The sequence below is a fragment of the Dipodomys merriami genome, unplaced genomic scaffold (genome assembly GCF_024711535.1).
Source record: "Dipodomys merriami isolate MVZ:Mamm:240054 unplaced genomic scaffold, mDipMer1.0.p SCAF_1104, whole genome shotgun sequence".
NCBI classification, from domain to species: domain Eukaryota; kingdom Metazoa; phylum Chordata; class Mammalia; order Rodentia; family Heteromyidae; genus Dipodomys; species Dipodomys merriami.
In genome coordinates this window covers 13,028-25,540 of record NW_027202388.1, presented here as the reverse complement: position 1 = coordinate 25,540, position 12,513 = coordinate 13,028, and the positions used below count along the sequence as shown (strand labels likewise).

At 44.9% G+C, this 12,513-nt stretch overlaps 1 long non-coding RNA gene across 2 annotated transcripts; it reads right to left on the bottom strand.

Moving 5' to 3' along the window:
• Positions 1 to 361: 361 nt before the first annotated feature.
• Positions 362 to 11,340, bottom strand: LOC138822493 (uncharacterized). Of its 2 annotated transcripts, XR_011370486.1 has the most exons (4): positions 11,130 to 11,340; positions 9,048 to 9,159; positions 7,422 to 7,577; positions 362 to 1,831 (listed from the first exon to the last, which is right to left on the bottom strand). It is a non-coding gene; the product is annotated as an uncharacterized lncRNA (long non-coding RNA). The 2 variants fall into 2 exon arrangements; XR_011370487.1 differs by lacking the exons at positions 9,048 to 9,159; positions 11,130 to 11,340 and adding an exon at positions 8,068 to 9,009.
• Positions 11,341 to 12,513: the final 1,173 nt, after the last annotated feature.

The following is a 12,513-nucleotide window of genomic DNA, read 5'->3' as shown; positions in this document are numbered from 1 at the left end:
CCACAATACAACTCAACACTGAAATCACAGCAGCGAAGAGGCACACTCTCTACTGCACTAGGACTACAAGACACTAGCCTCTTAAGCCAAACCCACAGATGTGAATTGAAGCCCACTCCCTCACTCTGAGCCTCAACTGCAGCTTTTGGGGCAGCAAGGCCTTGTCTCCTGGAAGTCTCTGCCTCACTCTGAGGAGATCATTTGACACATCTAGCTCTGCATTGAGAGCTGAACTTGAAGGAAGAAAAGAGCACATTTTCCTTCCTAATTCCCTCTCGACGTGCACATCAGGTTGGGTTTTAAGGAGGCTGATTCCCAGAGGAATTCCTGACCAGCCATCTGCTTGTGTGCTTCTGAGACATCTTGGTAAAGAGAGACGGAAGCTGTTAATCAATCATGCAAAGGGAGCTGCTTGCTCTTTCACTAGGAAATGGGAGTGCACATGTCCTTGAGTGTGCACATGTTCTGATATTCTAAGGGTCTTGATACACTTGCACTATACATGTCCTTCTCTCCCTGTCCATTCTGCACAGCAGACTAACACCACCTTCCTTCCACACCCATTTTAATGTGTCACTGACACAGCTGTCCTTCAGATAAGTACACAAATACCTTTCATAACAACAGAGAAACAAACCTGTGCCACAAGAGATTAGCAAAGTCAAGTGCACTGCCTGATGCTGGAGGCTATGTAATCGTAACTATCCTAGAAGCTACCTGGATTGCAGTGACAGCCAGTCTAGGAAGACTCCATCATCAATTAACTAGAAAAATGCAGACCTGGAGGTGTGACTCAAGTGGTAGAGCACCAGGCATGAACATGCAAATTGAAAGAAGGAGAGAAAGAAAAAGAAAGACTGAGACAGAGAGATGAAAGACAGAGAAATGGAAAGAGTTAGAGACAGATTCAAGAACAGGAAGAGAGAGAGAGAGGTAAGAGAAGAGGGAGATGAGAGGAAGAAGATGAGGGGAAGGAAAAGTAGACTAAGAGACGGTATGAGGTAGAAGAAGAGGAGGGAAGAGATAGTAGAGAGGGGGAAAGACGGGGAAAGGTGAAAGAGGAAAGTGATGGAAAAGGAAGCAGAGAGAGAATTAAGAAAAAAAGCACAGAGATAAAGACTTGGTACGAGCAAACACTCACAAACATATACACACAACAAAGAAACAAAAGGAAAAAAATAAAAGGCATGGAAACATCATGGAATTTAACAGTACTTCCCTCCCCACATACCCTCTTCACTGAACACTGGACCACGAGGAATTCAGGATTCCTCAGCTCCCTTCATGACCTTCCACCTCTCAGTTCTCCTTCAGCATTAGTGTCAACCCTGTCATTCACCAGGTGCCTATCCTTTACCCTCTTTAGCCCTCACTGCTTCTATCACCAGAATCCCACCTCATTCTTTGAGGGGAGATCTGCTCCCCAAATAACCCTGAACTGCACTTGTCCACCAGGAGACCCAGTCCTCCTCTTGCTACAAATCTCATCAGTTAGCTCTGCAGGCTCAGCCTCCTAACCCCAATGTATACAGAGCAAAGTCCAGCTGTGCCCAACTCCTCCCCATCACACACTTGTCACCCAAGACAGCATCAGCCTTCAGCACTTCCTCTGTGTGGAAATCTAATAGCCCTGGATGAACCAACGCAAATAAGACAGTGGTGGAGAGTCACATCCAATCTTACTGAATCTCCACTCATGTCCAGAAGTAGTCATCCCAGGCAGGGTCCATCCTCAGACCAAGTTCACAGAGGCCTGGTCCATCCACAGGCACCACTATACCTCCGTGTTCTCTCAGGTCTCCTGCTCCTTCAGAGGTTTCTCCAGCTCTCACTGAAAGGAAGAGAACATATTTTAATTAATATACTTTGTGGTTCCAAAAATAGGCTCTACATGTTCACAGTGGTCTCATATGTGAAACTCAGCACTCACAACACTCTGTTTACCTGAGGAGAAAAATTGGGCTAACAGAGGAAGTTGCAATTACGACTTCAGGGTGTATTCATTAGGGTCTTTCAAATATGTGTTTTATCTTTTACCAATGTGAGCAAATAAATGAGAAATCGGGTTCTCCTGGATGATGGCTTTATGTTGGGATAGTGATGAGTAAAGGATTATAGAGAAAACACACACAGAAGAAACTGCATTGAAATGGAGGAAAGTGGGGCAGAAACCACTGTCATGGTACATGGAGACAGGTCTCATTTCTTTCCCAATGAAGACTTGCCCTTATGCTCCAACCCAGCCAGTGTAACTGGTGTGCTCAGGAGTTGGACCCAGTCATCTAGAGGCCACAGTAGGAGGAGCAGAGTCCAGGATGCCTCCTGACCCTCAGATCAATGGGCTTCAGCTCAAATGTAAATACAACAAATAAGTATATAAACATACAGGAAACCTACATGAAAGGTAAGGTGATTACCTGCTGTAGCATTTGGAACAAAACCACCTCAAGGACAAAGGTGAATGGTTGTCAGGTGAAGTCACCATGTGATCAAGCTGCAACCCCTACCACCTCTGAAGGTAAAGACACCTTCAGGCTACTTTTCCATTTTCCTTTCAGCCTGGGAAGGCCAGCTCAGTGTCAGATGTACTTTGACCAGAAGCTCGGCTGCAGAATCCTGTAGCACCAGGCACTTGGCCTGAGTGTGCTACACGGGGACTATGCCAGGCATGCTGGGCTCATAGCACTAGTCATGCCTCCTGAAATGAGTGAACTAGTGTGTAAAGGACTGGTAAATAGTCACAAGAATCAAGTCTGTGTGAGAGCTTGGAGGACTACTACTCTTCCATGTAGCCTAGCGGACCATTGCCAAGGCCACTGGGCACATGGGAGGATGCTGCTACTGCTACCTTGGCAACCATGTGGTAACCATGAGGACATCGACCAGAGACAGGGAGAGAAGGGGAGAGACAGACCGACAGACAGACACAGAGACAGAGAGACAGAGACAGAGACAGACAGATACAGAGCAATAGAGAGAATGGGTTGATCAGGCAGTTTGAATCTCTTGGCAAGTATAAATTTTACAGACATGACAAAATTTCATGAAACCAAAAAACAAAATTAAGAGCTAATCCCCAAATAATGTACCTATAAAAGCTTGTTTTTTAAAAGATGGTTTGACTGTAGCCCAGGCTTGCCTTGAACTCAAGAGCCTTCTGCATTTGCCTTCTAAATACTGGGATTACAGGTTTGCACTACCAGTCCATCATAAAAAGATCATCTTCCATCCTGAGGCTATCCAGGTGTACATCAAGGGTTGCACCTCTTAGAACATGCTCTTGTGACAGGAAATTCCAAAGGATTTCATAGCTCTGGGTCAGATGCTACTATAACTCAGGAAATGACTAAGGTCTTAGGAGCTCTGATTGAGGAACCAGGGTCAATGACCAAATAGTAGAGCAAAAGATCCTACTACCACCCCTGTTACTCAGGAAAGCATGAGTGTTTTTGGATTTCTATGTCAAGAACCATAGAAAAAGGCCAAATACATTTACATCACTGGCAATCACAGGAGATTGTTTACAAACAGAATGAATTACTCAGTAAGTCATCCTATCAAGGGTAATAGGTTTCTTGGTAGTTACAAATATGGAAAAGGAAAAAAAACTGGAAGAATATTTGGGGTGAGATTGCAGTTGGAGGTGTCAGTGTGAACTCATGATTTTGAGTATATATAGATGGATATATATACATAGATTGGTGTACAAATCAGAAGTTGAGACACTCAGGAGGCTAAGAGCTTGAACACTGAAGTTTGAGACTAGTCCAGGCAGGAAAGTTTATTAGATTTCACCTCCAAACTAACCAGCAAAAAGCAGGGCTTAAAGGGGGGCTCAATTACTAGGACCCAAGCAAAGCAAGCAAGAGGTTCTGAGTTTACATTTCTTTACTACTAAAAGAAATTAATATAAATTTAAATGTGTATATGTGTAAATATACATGTATGGGCTTGTATATATCAATGCACACCCATATACATGAATACATGTATTTTGTATATTCGTTTTATGTATTTTCCAGTTCTCTTCTCCAAAAGGGCCTAGGAACAATAACATCTCAAAAGCAAAGAACATACCTAATACTCAGATGTTGGTTTCTAAATGCCATCCAGCCACAGCTCCTGGATAATAGTTGATTCAAAGACTAGAGCATGGAAGGTACTAAATAAACATTGATCTTGTGTATGAGTGAAGAACAAAAGCACTAATGAGGGCTTAGGGGTAGAGTGCTTGCCTAGCATCCATGAAGCCCTGGGTTCTGCAGTGCCACATAAAGAGAAAAAGCTGGAAGTGGCACTGTGGCTCAAGAGGTAAAGTGCTAGCCTTAAGCAAATAAGCTCAGGGACAGTGCCCAGGCCCTGAGTTCAAGCCCCAGGATTGGCAAAAAAATAAAATTAAAATAAAATAAAAGCACTAATAAAGTCTGTTAGAAGGGGCTCGCACTGGCCAAGTCTGGAACCATCAAAACCATGACAGGAGTGGAATTACAACCCAATGCATTCAATAGGAATCCCTTAGCAAGTTCAAACATGAATAAATATGTAAATACATAAGCAAACTGTCAATGATGTGAGGAATGGAATATTTCCACAGCCTTATGTGTTTTCCCACACATCACTGAGTTACAAAGGGAGAGGAGAATTTTTTCAGTAGAAAAACTGGCAAATTTGGCCATCTTCAAGTGATCAAAATTACCTACTACACTCCCAAGACAAACTGATGTCTCCAGCCACCTGGTGGGATGCAGTGGGAGGCACACAGTGTCACTTCACGATAGTCCTGCAAGACCCAAGTCAAATCATGATAAAACTTCAGACAAGACTAAGTGGAAGTGGCATATAATCTTGAAAACATTCAATAAAAATCTTGAAAAATTTTCAAGATTGAAGAAGACTGCAGAGCCAGAACCAGAGCAGGCAATCTTGACTTCTGGATAGGATCTTTTCACTATCAAAACTATATCATGAGCCAGGCATCGGTGGCTTACGCCTGTAATCCTAGCTACTCAGAAAGCTGAAATCTAAGAATCATCATTCAAAGTCAGCCCAGGCAGGAAAGTCCATGAGACTCTTACTTCAAATATCCCTCAGAAAACCAGAAATGGAGCTGTGCCTCAAACTGGTAAAGCTCCAGCCTTGAGCTAAATGCTCAGGGACCTTTTACTGGTCCTAATTCAAGCACCAGAAAGGAACCAAAAAAAAAAAAAAAAGAAACCAACACTCAGACACTATGGATGGAACTGGAGGACACTCAATTTCATGAGAAACACCAATATCACACACACCCTTTCATATTTGAAGACTAAGAAATGTGGCTTTAGAGTAGACAGGAGAACCACAGGACAATGTTGAAGCATGGTGGGTCACCACTCTGCTCACAGCTTCCTTTGGTGTAGTGCAGAGCCTGTGCTGCCAAGAGGCTCCTGTGCCTTCTCTGATCCTGTCTCTCCCCACTGAGCCCAGGCTTCCTTGCTGCAACCACACTGGCATTTGCACTGTGCCAGCTGGGGGCCACTGCTATTCCAACTGCCTAGAATGCTTTTCCCCACACCCAGCTGCTCAGTCCCCTATACTTCCCCAAAACCCCCTTGCCAAAGAGGTCTACTCTGATACTCAAAAATACAACTTTGTGCACATGTACACACAACACACATCTGCAAACACACAAAAACACAGATTATTTCCAACACTCATCCTGATTCTTTCTGCCTTAATCTTCCTTTTCATATATACTATGTACTACTTTTGTAAGTTTGAGTATTCTCATTCTCCATGCTGAGTGTACTTCCTCAGTGAAGTACACTAATCTAATGCCCTGCTGAATGAATATCACAGTGGTGGAGGTTCATATCCAATCTTACTAAATTTCTGCTCATGTCCGCTTGTACTCATCTCCATCCACATGTTCCTATATTTTCATGTTTTCTTAAGTCTCTTACTCATTAAAAGTTTCTCCACCTCTAGTTGATAGAAAGGAAATTATTGTAATTCCTACATTTTTTGGTTCAAAAAATGGGCTCTGGAGGTTTATAGTGTGGCAATATTTGAAATTAAGCTTCCTACACACCATGTGCCCTAGGAAAATAATCAGGCCCTACTCTTCTTCCATGAGACCTAGAGGCTTCCCCTGGGAACTTCCAGGGAAAAGGAAGCACCATGCCCAAAGCCTGGTGCTCTGGGGAAGGGGGTGTCAACTGGAAGCATCTTTGGCGACTCAAAGGGTCTCTCCTAAGAATCTGACATCTCTCAGTGCTGAAACCCTTGTACTGTGGAAACGTAATTCTCTACCTCTCCATTCTCCACATGCAGCCCAACCCAACACCCTTTCCTTTCCCAAAATTTTATGAGTTGTCCCTCATACAAGTACACAAATTCCTTTTGTAATAACAGAGAAACCAATCTGTGCTGTACCAGATTCACAAAGTCTAGGTGCTGGAGGCTCACCTGTATAATCCTAACTACTGTACACACTGACACTGAGAAGACTGTAGATAAAGCCAGCCTGAGCAGACTCCATGTCCAACTCAGTAGAAAATCAGGCCTAGAAGAGTGACTCCACTGGTAAAACATCAGCCAGAAACACGCCCACACTCAAGAGAGAAAAAGGGAAAGAGGGGGCCTGAGGGGGAGAAGGAAAACAGACAGAGAGAAAAACAGAGGGACATGCATACATACCTAAACACAGAGAGACAAAGAGACAAATTCAAGAGAAAGGATTGAATGAGAAGGAATGAGATAGGGAGAAGAGAATGATTAGAGGGAGGAGAAGAGGAGAAGAATGAGGGTGTAAGAAAGGAGAGATTAGAGACAGTAGAGGGGAGGAGGGCCCAAGGAAAGGCCACAGAGGGAAAAGGAGACTGAGAAAGAGAAAAGAACAGAGTTCAAGCCAGCACATTCCCAAATGCATGCACACAACCAACAAAAAGACAATTAAAAAGCATTGAGAAATCATGGAAATTAATAGTACTTCCCTCCCCACCCACCCTCTCCACTGTACATTGTTCCATGAGGAGTTCAGCATTCCTTACATTCCTCCTCAGCTCTCTTTCAGCATCAGTATCAACCCTGTCTTAAACCAGTTATGCATCCTTTGCCTATTTGGACCCTTATTGCTTCTCTCGCCACAAATCCATCTCATTGTTTGAGAATAGCATTGCTCCTCAAATACCCCTGAGCAGTACCACTGACCCACCAGGAGCCCCAGCCCTCCTCTTGCTGCTATTCTCATCAGTCTACTCTGCAGGTTCAGCCGCCTGACCCAGTGTACACAGAGAAACGGCCAGATTTGCCCAACTCCTCCCCATCATACACTTGTCACCCAAAGGCAGCATGAATCCTCAACACTGCCTCTATGTGCAATTCTAATGCCCTGGGTGAACCAATACAAATATTCTAGTGTGAAGGCTCATATCTAATCTTACCGAATTTTTGTTCTTGTGGGAAGGCAGTCATCCCAGGCAGGGTCCATCCACGGGTGTGGTCCATATACAACCAAAGTCCATCCAGGCTATGTCCTTCCACAGATCCCAGTTTATCTCAATGATTCCTCAGGTCTCCTGTTCCTTGACCACCTCTAGCTGAACGGAAGGGAATATCTTTTAATTCATACACTTTGTGATTCCAAAAATGGCCTCTTGATGTTCAAATATTTAAAACTTGGCTCTGATAGCATTGTTGATTCCCCAAGGAGAAAAATTGGGCTCTGCTATTCTTCCATGAGGCCTAAAGTCTTTACCGGGAAACGGAAGCACCATGCCCAAGCTGGGTGCTTTGGGAAAGGGGGCCTCTCTGGGGACTCATAGAGTCTCTACTAAGAATCTGACACCTCTCAGCGCAATTGTACAGCACATATGTCGTCCTTCCCTGTCCATTTACACAAACCCATCACCCCCTTCCTTCCACAACCAATTGTAAGGTGACTCTACACAGCTATCCCTCACATAAATACACAAATGCCCTTTCAAAATAGAGAAAGCAACCTTTGCCACACCAGATTAACAAAGTCAATTGCATTCCCTGATGCTGTAAGCTCTTGTCTGTATTCCTACCTATCTCCCAAGATGATACCTTGAAGATTGCATTTACAGCAAGTCTGGGAAGACTCCATCTTCAAGTAAATAGAGAAATGCAAGCCTGGAAGTATAACTCAAGCAGGAGAGAACCAGACATATCCATGACAACTGAGAGAGAGAAAAAAGAGAAAGACAGAGAGGGAGAAAGGGAAAGAAGGAAAAAGGGAGAAGTGTAGAGAGAGAGGAAGAGTGAGGGAGGTGGAGGGAGAGAGAGACAGATTCAAGAGCAGGAAGAGAGGGAAAGGGAATGGTAGAGGGTAGTAGTGGAACAGCAAGAAGAGGAACAGGAGAAGTAGAATAGGAGTAGCTATGGGAGGAATGAAAACAAAGGAAGAGAAATGGTGGGCGGCAGCAGGGAGAAGGTGAGAAAAGTGGAGAGAGAACAGAGAAGGCAAAGGAAACAGCATAAGAAAAAAAGCACTGAGGTGTAGCAGCACACACTCACAAACACATACACACAACAGACAAAAGGAAAAAAAAAAGAATAGTGATCAAGAAGTCTTACAAATCAACAGTTAATTCCTTCCCACCCACTTTCTTCACTGAAAAATGGCCCATGTGGAATTCAGGATTCCTCAGCTCCCTTCTTAATTTGCCTCCTGTCATTTCTCCTTTACATTTAGTGTCCACCCTGTCATTTACTTTGTACCCATCTTTTCCCTCTTGTAGCCCTTATTGGGACTCTCACCAGAATCCCTTTTTGTTCTTTCAGGGGAGATCTGCTCCCAAATAGCTCTGAGCTGGACCACTGATCCTACCTACTGCAGAAAATCTCATCAGTCTGCTCTGCAGGCTTAGCCTCCTGACATCAGTGCACATATAGCAAAAGTCAGGTGTGCTCAAATCCTCCCTATAACACACTTGTCACCCAAGGGCAGACAGCATCAGCCTGAATCAAATCCTCTCTGTGGAAATCTCATGGCCCTGACTAAACCAACACAAATAGCCCAGTGGTAGAGGTCATATCAACCTTACCAAATTTTTGCTACTGTCCAGATGCAGTCATCCCAGGCAGGGTCCATCCAGTGGCACCACTGTATCTCCATACTTTCTCAGGAATGCTGCTCCTTCACAGGTTTCTCTACCTCTACGATCAAGGAAGGAATATTATTCTACTTCATATTTTTAGCCAGTCTAAACAGTGGCTCTGGTTGGTCAGACTGTTCTCTTATTTGAAACTCAGCCAACCCAGCCTTCTGGTTCCCCTTAGAGAAAATGGGGACTCATGGGAGGAGTTGCCATTCAAAACAACCTGTCTTAGTAATAGGGTCTCTTTGATTGTGAGCAAATAAACAACTCTGAAAGAAGAGATGCTTGGATGAAGGTTTTATGTTGGGATAATGATGAGATTTAGAGAGAAATTACACAAGCAGGAAAGTGCATTTAAATGGAGGAAAGTAAGGGCAGAAACCATTGATAGTGCATTGGGTGAATGGAGACAGGTACCTCTCCATTCGCAGTGAAGATTTGCCTTTGTACTCCAACCCAGCCAGTGTAAGTAGTGTGCTCAGTAGTTGTACCCAGTCACCTAGAGACTGCGGAAGGAGAAACAGAGTCCAGGATGCTTCCTGCCCCTGAGATCCATGGATTCCTATACCACGAAGCTCAAGGGCCTCACTTTAAACCTAAATAAATAAACTAGCAATTGGGGACACAAGCAACCTACGTGAAAGGTGAGATGACCTGAAGCGTTTGGGACAAAAACACCTTAGTGTTCAGAGGACCAAGGGAAAAGGTTGTTCAATAAAGTGACAATACTATTAAGTAAGGGATCGATGTGTAAATGCCCAGCTCAGAAAGTACAGCAGATTGAGGCCACCTTTCAACTTATCTTTCAGCATTGGAAAGCCTTGGTGATGTCAGCTGTCCTTTCTCCGAAAGGAATCCCTGCCGGAGAATCCCCTAGCAGCCGTCACACAACCTGGCCATGCTGGACTGAGACCTCCACAGTGTGAACTTCCTGCATGACTCCTTTCCCACCTGCAGCTCTTCAATTCCACATCTCTCTGCTTTAGTTAGACTCACCCCGAAGATCTGAGTCTGGTGGCTTTCAACTGTGCTGTTTCAGAGTTCTGCACTGCTTTCTCTGGGACAGCTTTGCTCTCAATCTGTGAACATTACTTTGGGGCCTTCACACAGCAGCAAAGTCTGCGAAAAATGGTGACTATCCTGTTAGCCACCCTCCTCCAGCCCTGTCTAATGTTCCACCTGAGGTCTATGGCCTCCCCCTGAGGATGACCAGAGGGAAGACCATTTTCCACTGAGTGGAAACTGTCTAGTGTACCCGACCAGCTAAAAGAATCTGGGCCACAAATGAAGCTGGAACTGGAGCTCTGCAGGGTGTAGAGCAGAAGGACAGGCAGACTGGCACTTTGGGTTCTCTTCAGAGGTAACTGAAAATTTGAGGACAAGCTGAAGGTGTTACATCCTGCAGAATAGGTGGCTCTTTTTTTGTGGAGGAAGAGGGCTGGTGGGATTGTCCTCAGGAGGTGTGCATGGTGGACTAGCCAAAAGCATCATTTTTGATTCCACACTTCTGGTATTCTCCTTTATGTTTTCATGGATGAGCAGGTAGGTGCCATGGCTTCATTGAATGCTCTGTTCTTTCTTTTTAATACCAGCTACCGTGTACACCATGTTGCAAATGACTGTGACAATAACGGGGTCCAGCTTGCTGGGCAGTTGCTCATCAGGAAGCAGGCCAAATCCCACACTTAGGGCCAGCCATGGGTGCTCCATTATCTCCTCAATAGCAGGCCTCAGATTGAAGCCCACAGTCAGCAGTTTAGGAAGGAGATCACGTCCCATTGTAGTTGGTAAAGGGGACCGGTGTACCTGGCCTCTAGGATTTGTTTCCATATCTGTCATCTTATTCTCCTCAAATGACAACTTTCCCGTTGTCATCATATACAAAAGCACAGCTAAGTCCCCAAATGTCCACCTTGTACCCACTGAACATGTTTTGTAGGATCATTTCAGAGGGGTGGAATAGTAAGGCTCCACAAACCCCCTTTAGCAACTGTCCTGGGGTCACCCTGAAACGCCAAAATCACTGACCTTAACATTGCCATTGGTGTTGAACAGGACGTTGTTGGCCGTCAGGTCTAGGAGTACAATTCAGTTCTCTTGAAGGTAGTGAATGGCACTCGTGATCTGTTTGAACAACCTCTTGGCTTCATACTGGAATAGGCGTATGCAAGGGGATTTATTGACTCCACCCCAAGAGATGGCCCTGAGTGGCCAGCTCAGTGACAAGGAGTCTTCATCCTCCATCACCTGGAATAATTGGATGATGTGTGGGTGACGTACACTTTTCACAATGGTTACTTCATTTTCTTTTTTCTGTTTGGTCTGATCGTGGGGACTGAACTCTGGGCCTGGGCACCGTCCCTCAGCTCTTCAGCTCAAGGCTAGCACTCTACCACTTGAGCCACAGGGCCACTTCTGGCTTTTTTCTTATGTGGTGCTGAGGAATCGAACCCAGAGCCCCAGGCATGCAAGGCAAACGCTCTACCACTGAGCCAACTTCCCACCTGCTACCTCGTTTTCTATCTCATGACTTTTCAGATCTTTCCTTGGGAGAACTTTGACTGCCACTGTGGTGTCAGTGAGGCAGTGATGGGCCAGCTTCTCATAGACACAGCTGCAGTAACCGATAATCTTTGTCAAGTTGTACTGTGCAATGACAGTGATCTCCCCCTCCCTGGGGGAGGAACTAAAGTTGTACATTAACACCTTGTCCCTGGGATGGCAAGTGATCAAGCTTAAGAATTACCTAAGATGATCTAAATGAAGTGGACAACTAACAAATCTTAAGAAACAGAAGGTAAACTACCAACAAACAAGTAAACACAACCCCCAGCTGAATAAATGAAATCCCCAAACCCAAACAACACAACTACCACTCCCCACACCCAAAGAAAGCAATCAAGTAGTTCTGAGTTAGTCCATCAGGTCACCGGAGTAAAAGCTCCCAGCACTGTAACTGAAAAAGCTGGAGAGCAGCTGCCTCATATGTACCCTGTTGGGCATACCTTCACAATGCTCTGTGATGTCAGGGGGAAATGGACCAATCACAAGTCAGGCCATTGACATCAGTGAGGAAGTGGACCAATCAGAGCCCAGTGCACACCTGCTGGCAGTTAGGTACTTGGTCCAGGAAGTCTGTTGCCAATGACACTGGGCACATGGCAGGATGCTCTTACTGCTACCATGGCAGCCATGTGGAAACCATGAGGACATTGGCCAGTGGCCCTCATGTTTCCTCGGGGTTGGGCATCCTAGGATGGCCATCCTAGGATGGCCCCTGTGAGAACATCACCCAGTGGGGTATTGATGAACCTCAGAGAGAGAGACAATCCATGGAGGCACAGTGAGAAGTGAACAAAAGAAGTTTATTTACACCAGAAAGGTGTCTTGAGACTACCTTGTCCTTTTAGAT